Below are 22,887 nucleotides of genomic sequence, written 5' to 3'. Positions count from 1 at the left end.
TACTTTAAAGAAAATTCTACCCTTAAGGAAAAATGAAATAAGAGATGATTTCAGAAATGCAACTATTTTTAATAAAAAAAATATTGGAGGCTTTTAAATAACATGGGGGGGGAAGCAAATTGTACTCTTTAGTTTAACACATGCACAATTGGAACCTTGTTATTGGCACTATTTGCTCCACTCCAGTGAAATGTGCAGAGTGGGCATTGTGGATTCTGGCATCAGCCTGATTTAGACATGTTTGTAAGCCCTTGCCCCAAGAGATGCCATACATCATTGCTCTCAACACACCATCCTGACCATACATAGCATCATTCTATCAGAAGTACATGTTTTAAATGTTTCTATGCTAGAGTACTGTTCTGCTTTGCAGAATTGGAATTCTTCCCTAAGACTATCCGTGCAGCTGCTGCACACATCTTCTGCTGTTCGTTTTCAGTTTCTACACTCTAGGAGTGGACCCTTCTCTTTGGCACTAGTTATCTCACAAGTAAGGAATTGAGGAACTGTAAGAACCCCAAATGTTCTATTGCCAGAATGTCGCATTGCTGTGGCCCATTATTAGTTCTGAGATAAGCTCTACCTTTTGAATTTTTTAGCCTTCTTAATACCTTAATATTCATGAGCACCCTTCATTTTCTATCTTCAATATAGGATAGTCTCCTCCACAAAAGTTAACTATCCTGTATCCATTAAAGCCCAAATCACCACAGTATAACAAATACAAACCTCAATTACTAATTTTGGAGTTCTTGACCACTGAGGTCCCAAAGATTTCCCAAACATTACAACCTTTGCCATTGCTCATGGTGACCCTCCAGAACTTGATGGTAACACACTATTGCTGAAGACACTATATGCTTGAGTCGTAGAACATTGTGAAATCAAGCTGGTGCAGACCTGCATTTTCAACACTATGACCTAGCTTTCATAATGCTGGAATGTGCAATACTAAAGGAGAAAAATAATCACAGTTTGTACACAGCTGATGATCCTGAAAGGTACAAAAATTACTTGTCTTTCCAAGTAATGCTTAATGGTGCAAAAGAGACATAAACATCATGTGTATAACCAGCCAACTGATGCTTGGATTTATTATTTTGCTCCATATCTGGTACCATTGCTGGGTTGAAAACCTATAGCTAGACAGACCACAGGCTTTAGAAGAGAACCTACTATTACCTGCTAAGTGTATCTAGTACTATACTGGCTCCTAAAGCCTTACCCAAGATCAATGCATCTATGAACCTGAATCCCAGAAGCTTCTAATGTACTACAAAGAGTGATTAACAGAGTGACCCTGGCCAAGGTGCAGATGATAAGGGAATGCAGAATATTTAGCCCTGAAGTGAATTTCTGCTCCAAAGTCTTACGGATTACTACAGAAGATGGAGACAGAAAGATTTTAAGAGTGTGAGGTTTTGGGTATCTGCAAGGAAATGTTATCATCTGGACACAGACAAACAGCTTCAAACATAAACTCAGAAATTGTTAACACCATGCCCAAAAGCCGTGCAAGGCCAAGCCAGACTAAATCCCTTCATAGAGAGGGCAGTTGGGAACATTATCTCCTCTCAATGCATATTGGGTAAGAGTGAGACCATTTTCTTTTCTTTTCCTTTCTTTTCTTTTCTTTTTTTTTCATATGTGTGTACACATGTGTGTGCGTGCATGTATGGGTATATGAAGGTCAGAGGATATTTTTCTGTAGTATATTCTCTTTTTCTACCATGTGGTTTTTGGCAGTCAACTCAGGTCTTTAGGCTTGGTAGCAAGTGTGCATAGCCACTGAGCCATCTTCCTTTCCTGAAATTAACATTTCTTTTTCTTTTTTTTTCCTTTTTTTTATTAGATATTTTATTTACACTTCAGATGCCATCCCCTTTCACCATTCCCCCCCTTTTAGAAAACCCCTATCCCATGCCCCTTTTCCTTTTTGCATTTATACATTTTTTTTAAAATAATGTTAATCATAGGCTTTATAAATTTGGAATTGTCCAATCAGAGGTGTAACCCACTAACCAACCTAGATATAACAACTATCTTTGACTGATGGAGATACATGAACATCTGCCTCCCTGTCTTCCCCCTCTTTCTCTCTTTCATCACCTAGCTTCTCCTCTCCTTCTTCTTCTCCTCTTCTTACTCCTTTTCTTCCTCTCAGTACTCCTCCTACCTTAGCTCCTCCTACACATCACCCTTCCTGTTAAAATGAAACTTTTCTCTCAAAATACAATTAGAGCATAATTATGCCAATTTGTACTAGTGAGGTACAGGATAGTCCTAATACCCAGTCCATCCTTTTGTTGACTAACCAGCTCTTCTGTCATCTATTCTAACTAAAACATTTAGTTCTGAACCTGGCTTTAGGATGAATGTCAGCTGCCAACCATCCACTCAAATCTTTTCTCTTAAGGTAAATAGCTATATGTTTTCAACCCCGTCAGAAATCCAGAATGAGTGAGTTAACTATAATTGTGGGAAGCACAAAGCATAGCTTCTAAAACTTAGCCAATTTATAGAGACCTCTGAACACCTGGACACTCTCTCTACTTCAAAACGTTGGAGCATCTGTTCTTCTGCCTTCTGGCCCAGGATCATCTGACAGACCTTAGCGCTGCAGAATTATTAAGGGCTGATTACACTGTCTAGGCAGATATAATCAGGCGACTATTCTGCAAGTGTGTCCTTTTCTGGACAGTAATTTGTCTGTAGAAGGAAAGTGGCAATTCTTGCCTAGTGGCTGTCTCACCACAACTGGAGTAACTCCAAGGATGCTCAATTTCTTCTTAGAATTCAATATAGGAAGCTGTCCGGAGCAGACAGGTCTCTAATGAAAATGAACATTAATACTGAAATGTTTGTCATGTCAATTCTAAGGATTTCTGATGTTTTGAAAACCAACTATCTATGTAAGGTAATCTGGACTGAGACCGTTTTCTTGAAATATGTAGCTTTGGAGAAGACAGTCAGTCTAGTGAGAGATCATGCAAACAAGAATATTTTGCCAACCCTCACTGGCCCTTGAAGGTTCAAAGCAAAAAAAAAAAAAAAATACTAACAGTAATAACATAAAGTTGGATGCATCAGAGAGGAGGGAATGAATGAATCCAGGAAGATTTGGGAAGGGAGAGATGAAACTCTTATCAAGCTAATAAAAAATGTAAAAAAATTTATGTAATAGTTTTATATTACGAATGTTGTTTTTAAAAGACATGTTAAGGATTTTTAAATGAAAAAGTCACAAGGAGGCATGACAGTCCAAAGGAAGTGTTAGCAGCAGAAGAAGCAGAACTGAGAGAATCTGTTGGGGAGTGGTTCAAATGATACACATTCATTAAATGCACACATCAAACTTAGCAAATGAAAACACTCATTGGAAAAGTCCCAACACACATCAAATAAGTAGTACTGTAACAGTGACACTGTTGCTCTACTTCTTGGAGGAGTAGGATTGCTAGATCTCTTAAATTTCTTCCCTTCTGGATGCATTCACAATTGAATTTAACTCAGTTTTGCCCGTGGTGGTGAATATAAAAGACAAGGCAGCATTTTTATTGGTACATGGTGAGACAGTCACGTTCCTACAAGACAACAGTTTCCAGTTTTAGACTCCCACTAGATTCACCACATCGCAGTGTTGGGAGCCGACTTTAGCAGAAAGCGGCTAGATCAACTTTGCAGCCATCTGGAACCATATACCCTGACGAAAGATTTGGTTTTCAATTGCCTACAACAGCTAAAGCACACTCTGATATCCCACATATTTTGTGTTGCTGTTTACTGGCCCCAGCTGCAAGGTGCACGTGGTAGTCACGCCTACAAGACATGCAGTTCACGTGCTGTCCACGTGCTATCTACACCATACATGCTTATAAGGCGCATGTGCTATCCACGCCTGCAAGGCATTGCGGTGCACGTGCTGTCCACGCTATAGATGCCTGTAAGGCTTACGTCATATCAACACCTGCAAGGCACGTGGTATCCAAAAGCCTATAAATAGCTCAGAATTCCCTTCAATAAACGAGACTTGATCAGAATCTCTGTCTTGTCTCCATTCTTCACGTCTCTTCCCCTTTATCCCTCTCTCTCTCTCTCTCTCTCTCTCTCTCTCTCTCTCTCTCTCTCTCTCTCGCTAGACCCTGACCCTCGGACCGGAACGGGCAGTACGGGCTGCAACATCGCAGATCTTAATTTTAAATAAATCCTTGTCTTTTACAAGTCAAAAAACTTTTTATCAGCTACAGCATATATGCAGATGTTGGTTTTCTTCTAGTAGTGGTAAAAACAGTAAAGGAATTGGTGAGACAAATATAGACCGTAAACCCTTTCTAATAAGTTGAATTCTTATGCAGAAATCAAAACAATGATAGAATTGAGCCAAAAGTTCTTTTATTAAAAAACACTTTCATACACTGTATATTAATCCTATCTCCCCTCTCCAAATTCCTCCCAGATCAACCTATTTTCATAACAATCCAAATGTATGGTTTTCTCACAAAACAATAAAACAAGACCCCAACAAAACCCTAACACACACACACACACACACACACAAACCAGATAAACACAAAAATAAAAATCAAAATAAACACACAAAAGATCAATGAAGCAAAAAAAAAAAAAAATCTCAAACAAAGCAAAATGAAACAGAAACTCTACAAAAATAACATCAAGTTAGTCTTGTGTTGGGCATCTGTTCCTTGCTATGGGTTCTGCCATGAGGTACAGTTAACAGATCCAATAGGATTCCACTGGGGGAGAGGGGGACAGATTTTTTTCCTTTATCAATATGTAATAATTGTAGATAGCTTCTGGATTAGGGGTGGTATCTCATGAATACCTCCTTTTTTAAATGCTGGTATCCCATCGGGTTGGAACCTGTGCTTGGTCTTGGAAATACCAGCATTGCCTTTATGAGTTTGTGTGTACATCAGTTCAATTTGTGACTGATGGGCAGGTTCCTTGTAGTCATTCCTCACTTCTGGCTCTTACATCCTTCCACCATATCACTCAGACACTTGAGGCCACAATGAAGACATCTCATTAACAACTGAGTGGAGCTACAAGTTTTAAACATTCTTTAATACTGCCCATGGAAAGTAGTTTCACTAACTTTCAACCTAAAAAAAGAAGCAAAATTTACTTTTTTTTTAACTAGCTCACATCCAAGTGTTTTAATTCAGCAACCATAAAGATTATCATAAATTATTTTTCATCCTATAAAAGCATTTTCATTGCATTTAATAGAGATTTGAGATGATAAATGTGCCACTGTTGTATTTATCTGAGGACTTTAATAACATCCTGGGTTTTGTTTCAGTGGCAATTTTGCATTTCCAAAGATGATCACTCGACTTCTACTTGAAAGTTCTGACCTAATTATCACAGCATTTTATAAAACTTAAAATCCATTACTGCCACAATCAGCCTCCTTGATATTTTCTCATTTATTTAATTCACTTTATAATGAAATTCATTTCAAACTACTGGAAATTTGCCTTCATAAATCATTATTGTATCCTTTTTTTAAAAAAATAAGTGTGTTATTTCTCTCTTATTTCTCTAGCTCCAGTTTACTATCCTTTACACATGCACAGATTAATTTTGCACAAAGAACTGCCTGCCCTTCAGACACTTTGTCTATGATGTTCTGAGCTTTCTCAGGTTTTCCTTTAATTGCTCTTGTGATTTTTGTTTTACTTTTGCTGCTCTGATTGGAAGATAGAAACTAGCATGTGTTAGGAATGTGTTTTGCTATAACCCCCAGCCCTTGCTCCCCATTTTTTAGTGATCCCACCCCTTTCTTTCCCTCTAACCACTTTTCTAATTATTATTAGCCCCCCCATTTATTTTGAGTAATTACTAAAAGCATGCAAAATATACTTACAACGTATACTCTCTCTCCATTTTATTAGCTCTTGTTCATTCATTCCTTAATGCCAATGTCCTCTGAGCAATAACACATTTGAACTCCATGTTTCTAAGCCTCTTTAGTGACATTAAATATGTTTAGAGCTTATATCTACAGATTTCCTATAGCAGAAGGGGTGATTCATCGATTGTAGGCACATATTTAAGAAAAAAAATACTCACTTCCTTTTAGGATCACTGGAACAGGATTGTTTCCCACATGAGTCAGACTTTAAAGAAATGATGAGCAATTCAAGTGTGCTGACTTGGTCATCTGTCCCTGAGGACATTGTGTACAATCCAATTTATATACTGATAAAATACTTCCTATTTCCTGGTGCCTTCGTTTAGAGTTCTGGAAATGCCAATAGCTTTCTTACCAGACTTATATGAACATATTGGATCCAAACAGATGAATTGCACAGGTTAGGTTGAGACAAAAAGGAAATTGTTTTCTGTTACCCATAATCTTCAAGGTTTAGCTCAAAACACTTCATTTGGTTTCTTAACAAAACCAAGGTTCTCAAGATTTATAGAACCTTTTCTACCAAAGATAAAATTATCCTAGCCAAACTTCATGCATTCCTACCTATCTAACACCTCTAAAAAAGTGATTTGAGAATGAGTGAATTTTTTCTTTCTTCTTTAATACCATCCACCCAGATATATCAGAAATGTGATTATTGTGTCTTTAAAATAGATAATCAAAAATTAATGGTGGTCAACCACAAAATATTGAAAATAGGTATGATTATTGTTTGACACCTCTATAATACTAAGCACATGTAAAATAATAGATACAGGGTTTGATGGACAATACACCATAATATTTGTTCCTTCTGCCTCTTGGATAGTAGGAGGGCAAGTCAGAAGAGATGGCCAGGATTGTGGGAGTATCAAATCCTAAGGAACTCCCTGTGGGTATTACATATTCTTATGAAACAGCCTGGAGAAAGCCCTGCATGACCCTGCAGAGCTAAGCTACGTGTCTCAATTGCCAAAACTTCTTTGGCTTTGTTTTTATCAATTCAGCACTAGTCCCAAAATAAGAGATATGAAGTTGCTAGGGAAATCATTTGAAAACTATCCATTCTTAACTACAATTGGTTTTCATTGGGTTAATAAGTAGTTGCATGCAATGTAATGTATTTCAAATCAATGACATTATCAATTCATTTGTGGTGAAAATTATGCCTATCTCTGTTTAATATTGGGGGAGCAGATTACATATTTGTGCTTCCTCCTCATTTTAGTCAATCCTTGAGTGCACTTAATTACTATGTAAACAGCATTTTTGTATGTATTATTCTAGCCTGAACATGTAGTGCAATTTTTGCAATAGGCTTTTAAAAACTCTAATAGCCATTGCTAGTATATTGTCTACTCTGTAATCTAGAGGATGGCCAAATTATATTTATGTATCTAGGAGAGAGTCAGAGAGAGAGAGAGAGAGAGAGAGAGAGAGAGAGAGAGAGAGAGAGAGGAGAGAGAGAGAGGAGAGAGAGAGATTTAATGAAAAAAGGCCTTGAAGGTGAAATACAGCAAGGAGGGGTAGACTGGAGGATTTGGAGGAAAGAAAAAGGACAAGTAAATGGTTTAATTATTTTATAATCCCAAAACCAAAAAATTTTTCACACACACAGACATACACACACACACACACACACACACACACACACACAGACAGAGAGAGAGAGAGAGAGAGAGAGAGAGAGAGAGAGAGAGAGAACCTGACAGAGAAAATTACATCATGGTGTGATGGCTAAGAAAAGGTCACTAACTTTTGAATGTCACCAAATCTTATATACTGGCTTTTAAAATTCTCTAACACTTATCATCACCATCAATCATCTGAGGAATTGTTCTGTGTACTGATTTGTGTGCCTCTCGCCACCCATTCCATGTATCTCCAATTATAATCTAAACTATTTAAAGGTGGCAGCTTTGGACTTTCTTTTGATTTACAGCTCATTTAAGACATATATTTTGTGTTGTAGGTATGCTGTGTATGATCCTTCCCTACTTAAACAGCAACTAGAAGTCCTTATCCACATAGAAGGGTACCTAAGTCACGTGGAGATTTAATTAGTGCATGTCTCTTCTGATAAATGACAAATCCATGATTGACACAGAACATCCTTAGCGCTGACCCACTGCCCTCCCCCAGGAAGACAAATACTGTCACTTATAACCTAGGAACATTTGTAATACAATGTGGTTTCAAAAGACCAAAGTATCATATTAATGCAATTTCAAATTTTTTCACTAAGATTGTTGTAACTGTCTCTGCTTGCTTGATTTTTTTAAAGCCAGGTGGGGGAGAAAAAAAAAAAAAGAACTATGTAGGAGATGGCAGGGAGTGCCAAGCAGACTGGGCATGTTACATATTGCATCTTTTTCTGATTCGGTGAATGCCCTGAATTAGTGAAGGTAGTGAGTACCACGTTTTAAAGTGAATGGGGAGGAACAATGGCCAATAACTATCATCTTACCATAATGATTCATTTCAGAACAAAGCAAGGAAGCCAGAATTTGTCAGGCTATTTTTCCTAATTGTTGGAGCTCACAGAGTACAGCTTTTCTACTAGAAGATGACAGTTCCTTCTAGAATCGTGGTTAGTGGTATTTCATAGATGTCTAACATGGAAACCAGCAAGCGTGAAGACCTTTTCTTGAAATCCTAGATCAATAAAAAACAAAGGAAGTATTCAATAAATATTTGTTATTGAGTAGTTTGCCTGATTTCAAGTGTGATCTGTTAGTAAAAACATTCAATCACTTTTTATCACAGGGGCAAGCGTGAGCAGAGTCTGAAGGAAATGTCAACCAGAGACTGTCCTACCTTGTGATCCATCCCATGTACAACACCAAGCCCCGACACTATCGCAGATGCCAAGATGTGCTTGCAGACAGGATTCTAGCATGGTTGTCCTCTGAAAGGCTCTGCCAGCACCTGACTAAGACAGATGTAAATACTCACAGCCAACCATTTGGATGAGCTCAGGAACCCCAATGGAAGAAGGACTAAAGGAGATGAAGGGGATTGCAACCCCATAGGAAGAATGACAGTATCAACTAACCAGACCCTTCAGATCTCCCAAGGACTAGGACATCAACCAAAGAGCATACATGGGCCAGTCCCTGGCTCCAGCTACATATGTAGCAGAGGCCTGTTTTATTTGGCCTCAGTTGGAAGGGATGCACTTGGCCCTGTGGAGGATTGATGCCCCAGAGAAGGGGATTCTAGATCAGTGAGGCAGGAGTGCCTTGGGGAGCACCCTCTTAGAGACAAAGAGGAGGAGGGATGGGGTGGGAGGCTTGTGGAGGGGGGACCTGGAAGGGGGGCCACGTTTAAAATATAAGTAAATAAAATAATTAGTTAAAAAACAAATTTTCTATTTCTTTTTTAACACTGGAAGGTAGCAAATGAGTATTCCTTGGGACAGAAAAGATGAGTTGGCGGTTATGAGAACACAATATTCTTCTAGAAGCTCACTCATTTAATTAGACCGGCTGGTCAGTGAGTTTCACGATGTTGTCTGTGTCACAAGTTAAAGGTATGTGCCATCAGGATTGCATGGTTTCTGAATATTTAAACTGAGAATCCCTCCTAAACATCAGAACTTTTCTGACTGTACCATCTTCCATTTTCAGACATACAATAAATTTTACTTTTATAAATAAAAATATTGCAACAAAACCATATCTACTCACTAATCAAGAAGCACATAGAATAAAGTTCCACCCTAATTAGGAGAAACAGTCAAAAGAACTGATCTGTTTCTCTTCTGAAGTAAAATGTTGCAATGAATCATGATGTAAATTTTTATTATCTCAAAATGTACTTACGATATATAGTGTAAATTACACTGTACAAATGTAACTTGCTGCTATGATCATTATAGCTGTGCAGGATTCTTGGCATCTGTAGCTCACTGACTTGTCTGTATGAATGACCCTTTAGACCTTTGTCCACATTTCCCACAGTAGACAAAACTCTAGGAAGCTAAGTTACAGTACACTTCACTGAAAATGGGGATTACTTTTGACTATTCAGAAAATAGCATCGAAATACTCTTAAGCACTAGCTGCTGTACACTTTTCCTTCCACTTTTGTTTCTACTCAGACATCTCAGCATGCAAAGCATCAGCTTTACAACCTCTGGGATCTATGCTAAAGTCTCCCACCTCCTATCTCTTTACAGTGTAATTTGGTTTTCCTGTTCCTTCTTTCCTATTACTTGGCTCAGGGTGCACAGCGTGTTCCTTGTAAACTAGTGGGGTTTGAAAGAGTTAATATGTTTGTTTGTTATAATGAGTTCTTACTCAGAAGTTAAGTAATTATCAGAAAGCAGATGTTTGAAGATAGGTTACAGGAGAGCAAAACAGTTTATGGGGCAGAATTACAGAAATACACTTTTAGAGTGAATGAGTTGTAACTAGTTGTCACATAGTATCATCAAACATTAACCTATAAAGACAATTTGTTAAACATTCATGTTTTTTTGAACTACGAACTAAACATGTTATTGTTTATATTGGAGCTTCAAATGCCCCCTTCACTTCCTAGCACATCCACAATCCATCAAGGAAAATAATTTCCTTTAAAACAACTTCATATCACAGTTTGTGAGATTGGCCAAAAATCTCAACAATCTCAATTGTGAGATTGAGATAATGAGAATCTCCTAACAGTGGAAAAAATGATACAAAGAGAGATTCATTATCACAGACAACCTAACACTATCCGAGAAAAAAAAAAGTCGACTTATTCTAAATGTAGTTTTTTGCATTTATTTTTTTCCCATACACTCAGGCAACAAAGCCGTACAGAAAGTGCATGTTACTGGCACGTTCAGCGTTTTGTTACCAAAGAAAACTGGGGCTCAGCTTCCCCTAAGGGACATGTCACATCGCACATGTTATGCTCCTTTGATTTGTCTGAAGATTTCTTATTCAACATGCTGGAATATTCTGGTATAACGTTGTCCTACTTTTTGTCAGAAGAGCTTAGGTAGGTAGTGGTAAAAATTATATACTTTAAATTGCCTGGTGTTTGCTATCCTTTATATGCACTATAAGAGAAACTATGAATTATTTGACAAATACCCAGAATGAGTAAAAGACTAGCTTTGAACCACTGAGAGGATTGGATTTAGCTACTATTCCTTAATCAATAAATCAAGGGGGAAAGTATCTTCACTGAAGATTATGACAGGAGAACTTTCTGTGTCCAAGAATCACAGCTTTAAGCATGACTGTGAGTTCTTGCTCTGGAGGGATCAGTTTAACCCTGAGGTGTTGAGGGAGGAAGAAGGTCGAAGTGCTGAAGAATACAGCAGAATTTATTGGGCACCTGAAATGGCTAGTCTCAATTGTCAACTCAATATTTAGGATTGTCTCAGAGACAGACCTCTGGGCATGCCTGCTGAGGATCACTTGCAGTGGGAAGTCTTACCCTGCCCACTGTGGGAGCACCATTATCTCGCTGGGATTCTGGGCTGTATGCAGATGAGAAATTGAGATGAGCATAGATACCCACTGTTCTCTGTGTTCTGAAAACACATGCAATGTGATCAAGGGCCCCAGGATCCTGCCACTTGCATGTCCTTGTCATGGTAGACTGGACCCTCAAACTGTGAGTCGAATTAAATTTTTTCCTCTTGAAGAGGATTTTGTCAAGATAGTCACAGGAACAGAAAAACTAAGACAACATCTTTTGTTTAAAAAGGCATTTCATAGTTCTTAAATGGAGCCATAGTATCGTTCTTGTCAAGATTAGAGAAGCCCCAAGGTGTGATTTTTATTAATGGGTATTGAGCTAAACAGGTTTTCTATGTGTCTACTGTGTCTTGGCCCTCTCCTCTGTTCATGCAATCTTCTGTGTAACTGTCTACCCATGATTGTTGCTTCTGTGGTAACTAGACACTATATATATATATATATATATATATATATATATATATATATATATATAGTGTCTATATATATGACATTAATATATAAAAATATATTAATATATAATATATATATTAATGCATATATCCATAATAACTCATAAGCTTTTCTTACCAAATCATAGCTTTAACAGTACTGATGTCATTTTATTTAGAATTTTAGTTAGAATTGTTTATATTGCCCATAATGTATTTTCTTTTTATATACTTAGTATTTTAAAAGTTCTGGAGCAAAAAATTAAAAACACATTTTGGCCCATTTCTTACATTTCTTTAAGAATAAACTACTGTAGACATCTATAAACATATTTATAAATAATGCTTCCCTCATAAAGATGCAATCCTACATCATCCAATTTAAAGAAGCATACTATTAAATGACTTTAAATAGATATAGCATAATATTCTCTGACATATAAATTCTCAATTACTTAGTGACAGAAAATTTTAATTATATTGTAAGTAATATAATAGTGGGTTAATAGAAATAAGTCAAGAAATTTATCAGAGCCTACTAAGAAGTTTAGAAATTTTAATGATTTCTTCTAAATCTTTTTCAGCGCTAATGAGACTAACAGCTTACGTGGTTTCTATCAGCCATACAAATAGTGATCACGAATTCTTAATGAGCACCGAATCTTTGCCAGACAAGATCATGTCTTACCTATTGTCTTCTTTTCTCATCTTACATCAATTGTTATGAAAACATATACTATTAAAACAATATTTTTACTTTTATGAAGGAATTATACCATGCCCTGATAAATCAGAAATATACTTCATATTCATATTGCTTGGAAAATGTTTTTTATAATAAAAGGTAACCTTCTGATGAGGCAGTTAGCATACCATATGGAAGCTTTTTTCTTTTTTCATTTCAATGTACGGTATTCGGTTCTTTGAATTTATATATTCAGAATAAAAAAATCAGAATAATTTTCTGATACAAACATAAAAATAGAGCACATTTATTAACAGTAGGAAAACTTACAATAACAATGCATTAAATCTCACATAATAAACACATCCAAAAGAACACAAGAAACTTCCCAATATTCTGAAGCCATATTGTCAAAGACTGTTCAATACACATCTTAACATGTACCTACATAAAGCATTCATTTCACAGGCAGGAAAAAATGACTTTTGTCTGTCGTTGAAATAGATTTCCTGATTTTCAGTTTTGATTATGTACTACAGATGGACTTCAAATTTTTTTTTATAGAACCACAGACCAAGCTCGACATTTTATAGACAGATGTGATGTCTTGATAGACACAGAGCAGTCACTGATACCAAAGAGTTCTAAATAACACTCCCATCCTTCACTAAATGTCTACATTTCTACAATGCCTGTTATTTTTTTATTGGATATTATATTTAAATTTCAGATTTTATTCCCTTACCCCATTCCCCCCACCACCCAGGAACCCCTATCCCATTCCCACTTCTCCTGCTTCTATGATGATGTGTCCCCACCAAACCCCACTCTCACCTCCTGACCCGCGAATTCCCCCCACCACTCGGTGTTCAGCCTTCATGGGACCAAAGATCTCCTCTCCCACCTATGCCCTACAAGGCCATCCTCCCCTACATATACAAATAGAGTCATGAGTCCCACCCTATGTGCTTCCAGGCTGGTGCTTTATATCCTGGTGAGCTCTGGTTGATTGGTATTGTTGCTCTCCTCCTGGGGCCACAAACCCTTTCGGCTCCTTCAGTCTGCTCTCTAACTCCTCCATTGGGAATCCCTTGATCAAATCAGTGGTTAGCTGTAAGCATCCGCCACTGAATATGTCAGACTTGACAGACTTCTAAGGAGACAGCTATATCAGGCTCTTGTCAGCATGCACTTCCTGCCATCCACATCAGCATCTACCTTTGGTGACTGCACATGGGATGGATATCCAGGTGGAATGGTCTCCAGATGGCCCCTCCTTCAGTTTCTGTCCCACACTTTGTCTCCATATTTACTCCCTTGAGTATTTTGTTACTCCTTCTAAGTAGGACCATGGCACCCACACTTGGTCTTCCTTTTTCATGAGCTTCGTGTGGTCTCTGTGTTGAATCTTGGCTATTTCAAGCTTTTGAGCTAATATCCATTTATCAGTGAATAAATACCATGTGTGTTCTTTTGTGATTGGGTTACCTCACTCAGGATGATATTTTCTAGTTCCATCCATTTACCTAAGAATTTCTCGAATTCATTATTTTTAATAGATAAGTAATGCTCCATTGTGTAAATGTACCACATTTTTTTTTTTTTGCATCTATTCCTCTGTTGAAGGACATCTGAGTTCTTTCCAGCTTCTGGCTATTATAAATAAGGCTGCTATGAACATAGTGGAGCATATGTCCTTGTTATATATTAGAGCATCTTCTATGGAGTGGTATAGCTGGGTCCTCAGGTAATGCTTTGTCCAATTTTCTGAGGAACCACCAGACTGATTTTCAGAGTGGTTGTACTAGCTTGTAATCCCACCAACAATGGAAGAGTGTTCCTCTTTCTCCACATCCTCACCAGCATCTACTGTCACCTGAGTTTTTAATCTTAGCCATTCTGACTGGTGTGAGGTGGAATCTCAGGGTTGTTTTGATTTTCATTTCCTTGATGACTAAGGATGTTTAGCATTTCTTAAGGTGCTTCTTGGCCATTTGAGTTTCCTCAATTGAGAATTCTTTGTTTAGCTCTGTACCCCCCTTTTTAAAATAGAATTATTTGGCTGTCTGGGTCTAATTTCTTGAGTTCTTTGTATATATTGGATATTATCCCTCTATCGGATGTAGGATTGGTAATGATCTTTTTCCCAATCTGTTGGTTGCCGTTTTATCCTATTGACAGTGTCCTTTGCCATACAGAAGCTTTGCAATTTTATGAGGTCCCATTAGTCAATTCTTGATCTTAGCTTATAAGCCATTGGTGTTCTGTTCAGGAACTTTCCCCCTGTGCCTAGGTATTCGAGGGTCTTTCCCAACACCTCTTCTGTTAGTTTTAGTGTATCTGGTTTTATGTGAAGATCCTTTATCCACTTGGACTTGAGCTTTGTACCAGTGGATAAGAATGGATTGATTTGCATTCTTCTACATGCTGACATCCAGTTGAACCAGCACCATTTGTTGAAAGTGCTGTCCTTTTTCCATTGGATGGTTTTAGTTCCTTTGTCAAAGACAAAGTGATCATATGTGTGTGGGTTCATTTCTGGATCTTCAATTCTATTCCATTGATCCTCCTGCTTGTCTCTGTACCAATACCATGCAGTTTTTGTTTGTTTGTTTGTTTGTTTGTTTGTTTTTATCACTATTGCTCTGTAGTACAGTTTGAGGTCAGGGATGGTGATTTCCCCAGAAGGTCTTTTATTGTTGAGAATAGTTCTCTCTATCCTGGGGTTTTTGTTATTCCAAATGAATTTACAAATTGATGTTTCTATCTCTATGAAGAATTGATTTGGAATTTTGATGGTGATTTCATTGAATCTGTAGATTGCTTTTGGCAAGATGGCCATTTTTACTAAATTAATCCTGCCAATCCAGGATCATGGGAGATCTTTCCATCTTCTGAGATCTTCTTCAATTTCTTTCTTCAGAGACTTGAAGTTCTTGACATACAGATCTTTCACTTACTTGGTTAGATTCACTCCAAGATATTTTATATTATTTGTGACTATTGTGAAGGTTGTCATTTCCTTAATTTCTTTCTCAGCCTGTTTATCCTTTGAGTAGAGGAAGGTTACTGATTTGTTTGAGTTGATTTTATATCCGGCCACTTTGCTGAAGTTGTTTATCAGGTTTACGAGTTCTCTGGTGGAAGTTTTAGGGTCACTTAAGTATCCCATTATATCATCTGCAAATAGTGAAATTTGACTTCTTTCCTATTTGTATCTCTTTGACTTCCTTTTGTTGTCTAATTGCTCTGGCTAGGACTCCCAGGACTATATTGAAAAGGTAGATTGAGAGTGGGCAGCCTTGTCTAGTCCCTGATCTTAGTGGGATTGCTTCAAGTTTCTCTCCATTTAGTTTGATGTTGGCTACTGGCTTGCTGTATATTGCTCTTACTATGTTTAGGTATGGGCCTTGAATTCCTGATCTTTCCAAGACTTTTAACATGAAGGGATGTTGAATTTTGTCAAAAGCTTTCTCAGCATCTAGTGAGATGATCATGTGGTTTGTTTCTTTGAGTTTGTTTATGTAGTGGATTACATTGATGGATTTCCAAATATTGAACCATCCCTGCATTCCTGGGATAAAACCTACTTGATCATGATAGATGATTGTCTTGATGTGTTCTTGGATTTGGTTTGCAAGAATTTTATTGAGTATTTTTGCAGCAATATTCATTCTGAAGTTCTCTTTCTTTGTTGGGTCTTTGTGAGGTTTAGGTATAAGCGTAGCTTCATTGAATGAATTGGGTAGTGTTTCTTCTGTTTCTATTCTGTGGAATAGTTTGAAGAGAATTGGTATTAGGTCTTCCTTAAAGGTCTGTTAGAATTCTGCACTAAAACAATCTGGTCCCGGACTTTATTTGGTGGGGAGACTTTCCAAATAATTTTTTTTTAAATTTACCAACAAAAACTGAGCATGGGGTACATATCTTTAGTCCCAACATTAGAAGAAGCAGAGACAGGTAGCTCTCTCTGAAATCAAGGCCAGCCTGCTCTACGTATCAAGTTCAAGGACAGATAGACCTACAAAATGAGACCCAGTCTTTACAAAAAGAAAACCAACAGCAAAACCCAATATTCATTCCTAAAATAAGCATCTTTATAGATATAGCATCTTTTATTTTAAACATCTTATACAATGATGGATACTTAGAATGTTCTGGGTGTTAACAAGTCTCACCAACTAACTTGCTTGCTTGAGCAGGTTTTCAGTTACCCTGGGAGTCACGAATGCTTTTGATCCGTTGGTCCAGTGTACAGAGATTTCTATTTATTTTTCCTCTTCCTCAACAGAGCTGCTCTTGGTACTGCTGCTGCTGCTGGAGGAGCTGGAGTCTGAGTCTGAAGAGGAGGAGCTAGAGAGGCTTTCATCTGAGTCACTGTCCTCTGAAGAGGATGAGGCAGATGTCTCTCTCTGATGAAAACTCACTAGCTGAGTTTTCACTGCTAGAGGTACTGGAACCCGTGACACTATTAAAGCTCTTCTTCTTGGTCTTTCTCTCTATGTTGGTCTCTCTGATGCTTTGGATGTTTTGCTGCAATCATCCATTTTCTTTTTCCTTTAAAGCTTTCTTCAGCTCTGCTATTGTCCAAGGCCTGTGTAGATACTTCTTATTCCTTTGCATTCATAAGTCCAATGTCCAAATTCCAAACATTTCTGACATCTGACGTGTTGCTTATTGGCTTCGGCTTGCCTCCGAGCTATGAGCCGATGCATGGGAGTTGCCATTGTAGATCGGCCAGAATCTGCTGCACCTGATTTTGGGCCATACGGAAGTTTAAACTGTCAACTAATAAGCATCCTTGTATCCACTTTGGGATGCAACTGCTTTGATTATGTCACTGTTGGAAAACATTAGAAATTACTCGAAACATGTTTTCCCTCTAAGTACTGAGAAAATTTTTCAATTAATTGCTAAATAATATCAGAGTGAGAAGCAAGAAACATGTTAGAACATACTCATGAGTACAAAACTCTTGACATAATGAGAGGAGCTGGATTCCACCATGCATGCTTTTTAATCCATAACAGAAAGAAGAAGAAATGACCCAAAGTTTTCTAAAATGAATGTAGCTAATGTCTACATTTTCATAAAGAAAAGAATAGGCATAAAATGGGAGTGATTTGATGTATTGGGACAAAATTATAAGAATAAGACCTCTTGATAGTCAATTTACAAAATTTATTATGTGTCTTATAATTTTTTCACAGTACTGGCTTCTACAAAGGAAAAACAGATTAAACGTGGAGCACAGTTTGATGACAAATAAAAATGTGTAGCCTTACAGATGAGCTTCTTTGGGGTCACACACTATAGTAACATGCCTCCTCAGGAAGATGGGTATGCATGAAAAGGTATTATAAGAGTGCTAATATTCAGAGCTGTTAAAACTCTAATGTAAAAGAAAGGGTTTTTTTTTTATTATTATTATTACACTTATCTATGTGTGAGTGGGAGTGTGTGCCCATGGATGCATGCTCACGTGCCTATGGCTTGCATGTAGAGTTCAGAGGACAATTTGCAAGTGTTGGTTTTTCTAACATCTGGAACCTGGGGGTGAAACTCATGGCTTTAGGGTAAAAGACAAGCATCTTCACTGCTGGGCCATCTTGGTGGCTTATAGCTGCTAGAATTCTTAAACAAGTTGACAGATTTTTTTCTTATACTGAGGACTCTCCCACATTCTAGTAATAGACTTACTTTTCTTCACCAGTTTTTCCTCAAATTATAAACTTACTAGTGCCCAGGTCTCCATGGCTGGGGAAGCAAGAGAGTAGATTTACTGCATTCTGGCAGTAATTTTTTTTCTGCCAAATGACATTGTGTCTTATTTCACAAATATTGAAATCTAACCCATATTTTCATGAATTGAACAAAGAAGATAATACAAGATACTCCTATGTAGACAGGTCCTGAGCAGGCTCATTGTTAATCTCATATGTGAGGCTCATGGCCACTCATGCAGTAAAATGAACTTTGACAGACAGGATCTGTGCCACACACATATGAATGAACTTTCATCAGTTGCATTCTGAAGTAGTCTCCTTAGAGTCTAAGCACCCACTGGGAGCACGTTTCTAGGGGAGCCACCACCTAAATTTGAACTTCACTATAATTTTGTGACATCCATGTGAGGCTGGAAAAAGAACTACAAATATTTCTAAGTATCCAGCAGGAAAGAATTTCGTCCTTAAAAGTTGAAAGAATAAGCAAAATGATAACTAAATTATTTTCTAATCTTACAGAAACACACTTCTTAAAGCCTGCATGGCAGTAGAAATTTGGCAAAGGCTTTGCACATCAAACTGTTTTCAGGATAAATATTGGGGTGAGAAGACATTTTGAAGGGCTGCAATGCAATGTTGGAGATTCTAAGGGGGGAAACAGGCATCTTATCAGTCCTGAACAGTTAAATATTTGGATAGAGGGAATTCTGTTTTTAATAAACAAAACAAAAGAAAACAACCAAAATAAAACACTGTATGGAATTACAGAGTAGAAGTAGGTTTGCATTAATGAAATTACATAAATATAATTAGGGCATTGTCCTAACTCAGTAGAACACTTGCTCTTGCAAGACTAGACAGGAATTGGTAGATAGCATTTACTGTGTTATAATAATATAGTAAAACTGAACCATCTTAGAGAAAAGGAAGAAAAATGGAGACAAACATGCATATTATAACTGTATGACAGATCTTGGAAACTTTGGTAACATCTAGATCTCTGACTCTATTTCATCTAGTTATTTAACTTTGTACAACTATCGGGCTATAATGTGTGTGCATCTGTGGGGAAAGGGCTGGGGTTGGAACAGAAAGATAGAAATAGCCAGAATATAGAGATACACTCAAAGAAGTCATGATAAAAAATAGACTCAATAATATTATTTTTGAGAATATTTACAGTTTTAGATAATAAAACCTCGATTCTATCTTGCTGATCAATGTGCCTTTGTGTTTTTCAGTACCATGCTCTTTTGATGATATAGTTCTATATTATAGTTTGAAACCAAAGATGGTGATACCAACACAGGAATTTTCACTTGCAGTATAATTGGGCTGTTGAGTTACCCTGGATCTTATGTGTTTCCATATGAATTTTATGATTTCCTTTCAAATTCTTTGGATGATTATATTGGAATTTTGATGAAGATTACATTCAATGTGTAGATAGCTTTTAGTGAAATGGCCAGTTTCACAATATTAATTATTTCTTATTTCATTAATTAATTAATTAATTAATTCACTTTACATCCTGACTGCAGTCCTTTCAATCCTCTTCTCCAGTCCCCCCTTAAATCTCCTTCCTTGTATTCTCCCCCCCTTTTCTCCTCAGAGAAATGGAACCTCCATCCAATCACAGCTAACAACCCCATTTCGGCACATTAGGTCCCATCAGGTCTAAGAGCATCCTCTTCCACTGAAGCCAAACCCAGCTAGGGGAAAATGAATCCAAAGGCAAGCAACAGACTCAAAGATACCTCCTACTCTAATTGTTAGGGGACCCACATGAAGTCCAAGCTACACATCTGCTATAAATTTGTTGGAAGCATACGTCCAGCCCATGCATGTTCTTTGGTTAGTGTTTCATCTATGAGCCTCCCTGGGCCCTTGTTGGTTGACTCTGTAGATCTTCTTGTGGTACCCTTGACCCTCTGGCTCCCATAGTTCTTCCTCCTACTTTTCCACAAGACTTTCCAGTTCTGGGTAATGCTTGTCTAAGTGTCTTTGCATCTGTTTCCATCAGCTACTAGGTGAAGCCTCTCACAGGAAAGTTAAGCTAGACACCTGTCTGTAAGCATAACATTGTCTCTCTCACATAGGATGGGTCTCAAGTTGGGCTAGTCATTGGTTGGGCATCCTCTAAATCTCTGTTCTATCTTTATCCCTGCTTATCTTGTAGTCAGGACTGATTTCGGGTTGAAGGTTTTATGGATGATTTGGTGCCCCCACTAGTCTCACCTGACTACAGCAGGTGGCATCATACAGCAGCATCCCCTGCTGCTAGGAGTCTCAGCAAGGGTCATCCCCACAGACACCCAGAAGTTCCCATCACAGAGAAGCCCCCCACCAATTTTATTATTTCCCCAGTCCTTTTCCTCCCCTCTACTCACACCCAATCCTCACCCCATTTCCACCTCAGATGGCTTAGCTGTTAAAGCCTAGGCTCACAACCCAATATTAATTTAATTCTTCTAATCCATTAATGATGCATATATAAACTCAAATTCTTACAACCAACTAATTTTCTTTTAAAGATAGCACTAATGTGCACTGGGAAAGAGGCATCATCTTCAACCAATGGTACTTGGAAACCTGGTATTACATGAAGAAGAAGGAAGCTAGATTCTCACATTACCTTTCCCAAAACTCAACTCTGAGTAGAGCCAGATATTCAACATAAGACCTGATACCTTAAAAGTGCTATAGAGGAAAGTGGAGAAAACTTCAACTGATAGGCACAAGAAAAGTCTTTCTGTAAAGAAGTCCAATAGCACAAAGACTTAGAAAAACAAACAACAAATATATTCTCATGAAATTTAAAAGCATCTGCAAAGCAAAAGACAGCACCACTTGAGTGGAGAGGCAGCCTAGAGAGTAGGCTTCCTTTTACAGAAGACTTTATTTTGGCTTCTGATTTCAAAGGAGAGATTCATAATTTTAGGAAGAGGCATGACAGCAGGTAGCTGAAGCAGGAAATTGAGACATCACATCTTTAGCCATAAATATAAAAGAGAGCCAACCGGAAGTGGGAAAAGGTATAAGCTCCCCCAAAGCCATTCCTGGGGACAAACTCCCTCCAGTAGAGAAGAATTGGGGAAAGATTTACCAGCTACTCATCTGACATAGGATTAAAGTCTAGAATATACAAAGGAAGTGGGGGAAAGTACACACCAAGAAAACAAACAACCCAATTAAAAAATAAGATGTGTAGCAAAAAAAAAAAAAAAAAAAAAGAGTTCTCAAGAAATGAAAAAAAAAAAAAAAAGAAAACTATGCTTTTAACATCCTTAGCCATCAGGGAGATAAACATTAAAATGACTTTAAAAATTCCATCATATCTTGGTCAGAATGGCTAAGAGAAATATTTTTTAAATGACAAGAAATACTAGCATGGAATTAAGGAAAGGAGAGCACTTAGTGTTAGGGGTGTTGAAGCTACTGTGTAAACTGATGTTAACGGTCCCTGAAAGCTAGAAGTTATTGTGTGGACAGGTACTACCACTCCTGGGCAGATACCCAAACAATGCTGTATCTTATTGCAGAGATAAATATCTCATCCGCAATATTGCTGTTCTGTTCATAATAGGCAAAAAAATGGAAACAGCCTAGACAGCAAAGATATTAATGTCAACAGCTAATAAATGAAATTAAAATGTATAATTGCTTTTTCTAACCCTGCCACAGCTCCCCAGTAATGACATGGAGAATTATTTATGTATTTATGCATTTGGCCTTAGCTGAGGTTTGCTGCCCATCTTGCTCTTAATGTATATCCATCCATTTATACTATTTTATCTCTACCATGTGGCTGATGAGTTATCTCTTCTCAGTTTCATAGGATGTCTTGCCTATTTTCTCCTCCTCCTTGGCGTCAGGTTTTTATTGATAATGAATGCCTTTACACAGTGCATAAGAGCTTACCCCTGCAAAACCATTTATGCCTATTAAAGGGTGTGTGATGGAGCAGCCCAGAGAATTTACATCTGGCAGAGGGTTATGTTGCAGGATATTTGATCACATTGTGAACCCCAAAATTGTGAACTGGAGAAAATCTGTTTCTTGTTGTGGTGTAGCTCAGCCCTTGCAAATCCTTTAACCCAGGAGCTTTCTGTTTACTGTAAACATCTATTTGCGGTATGGCTCAGCCCTAATGCACATCTTTAGCCTAAGAGCTTTATGTAGACAAGAGCTAAATAAAATCAATGTTAGGGCAACTGGAAAAGCAAGCATCCAGTTGACAGTGAGTGAACATAGGAAAAACCAGAAAAGAGAAGAGAGGGTTTTTGAGTGGAAGGATATTTAAGACAGTGTGGAGAAGCAGCTTTTTTTTCTTCTTCTAGGATATCAGTGGAATAGGAAGTTTAGCTGGGTACTTTCTCTGCCTTTCCGAGCTAGCAGGCTTTCACCACAGCATCTGGCTTCTGATTCTCTATTTGACAAACCAAACACTTGGGATTTTGTTTTAAAAACAACAGGATTCGAATCTGGACTATACACGGAACTAAAAAAAAAATACAAAAATTAAACACGAAGAAAACAACCTAATTAAAACTGGACCGTGATTTAAAAAGAATTCTCAAAAGAGGAAATATAAATGGCCAACAAATTTAAATTTAATGGAGAACATTTG

The 22,887-nt window shown here is 37.6% G+C and overlaps 1 pseudogene; it reads right to left on the bottom strand.

Annotated features, from left to right (window-relative positions):
• Positions 1-16,799: 16,799 nt before the first annotated feature.
• Positions 16,800-17,258, bottom strand: LOC143436497 (zinc finger CCHC domain-containing protein 10 pseudogene; annotated as a pseudogene).
• Between the last annotated feature and the right edge of the window lie 5,629 nt (positions 17,259-22,887).

This window comes from Arvicanthis niloticus, chromosome 22 (assembly GCF_011762505.2).
Source record: "Arvicanthis niloticus isolate mArvNil1 chromosome 22, mArvNil1.pat.X, whole genome shotgun sequence".
Taxonomy (NCBI): Eukaryota; Metazoa; Chordata; class Mammalia; order Rodentia; family Muridae; genus Arvicanthis; species Arvicanthis niloticus.
The sequence above is the reverse complement of the archived record's forward strand: the minus strand, read 5'-3'. Positions and strand labels throughout refer to the sequence as shown.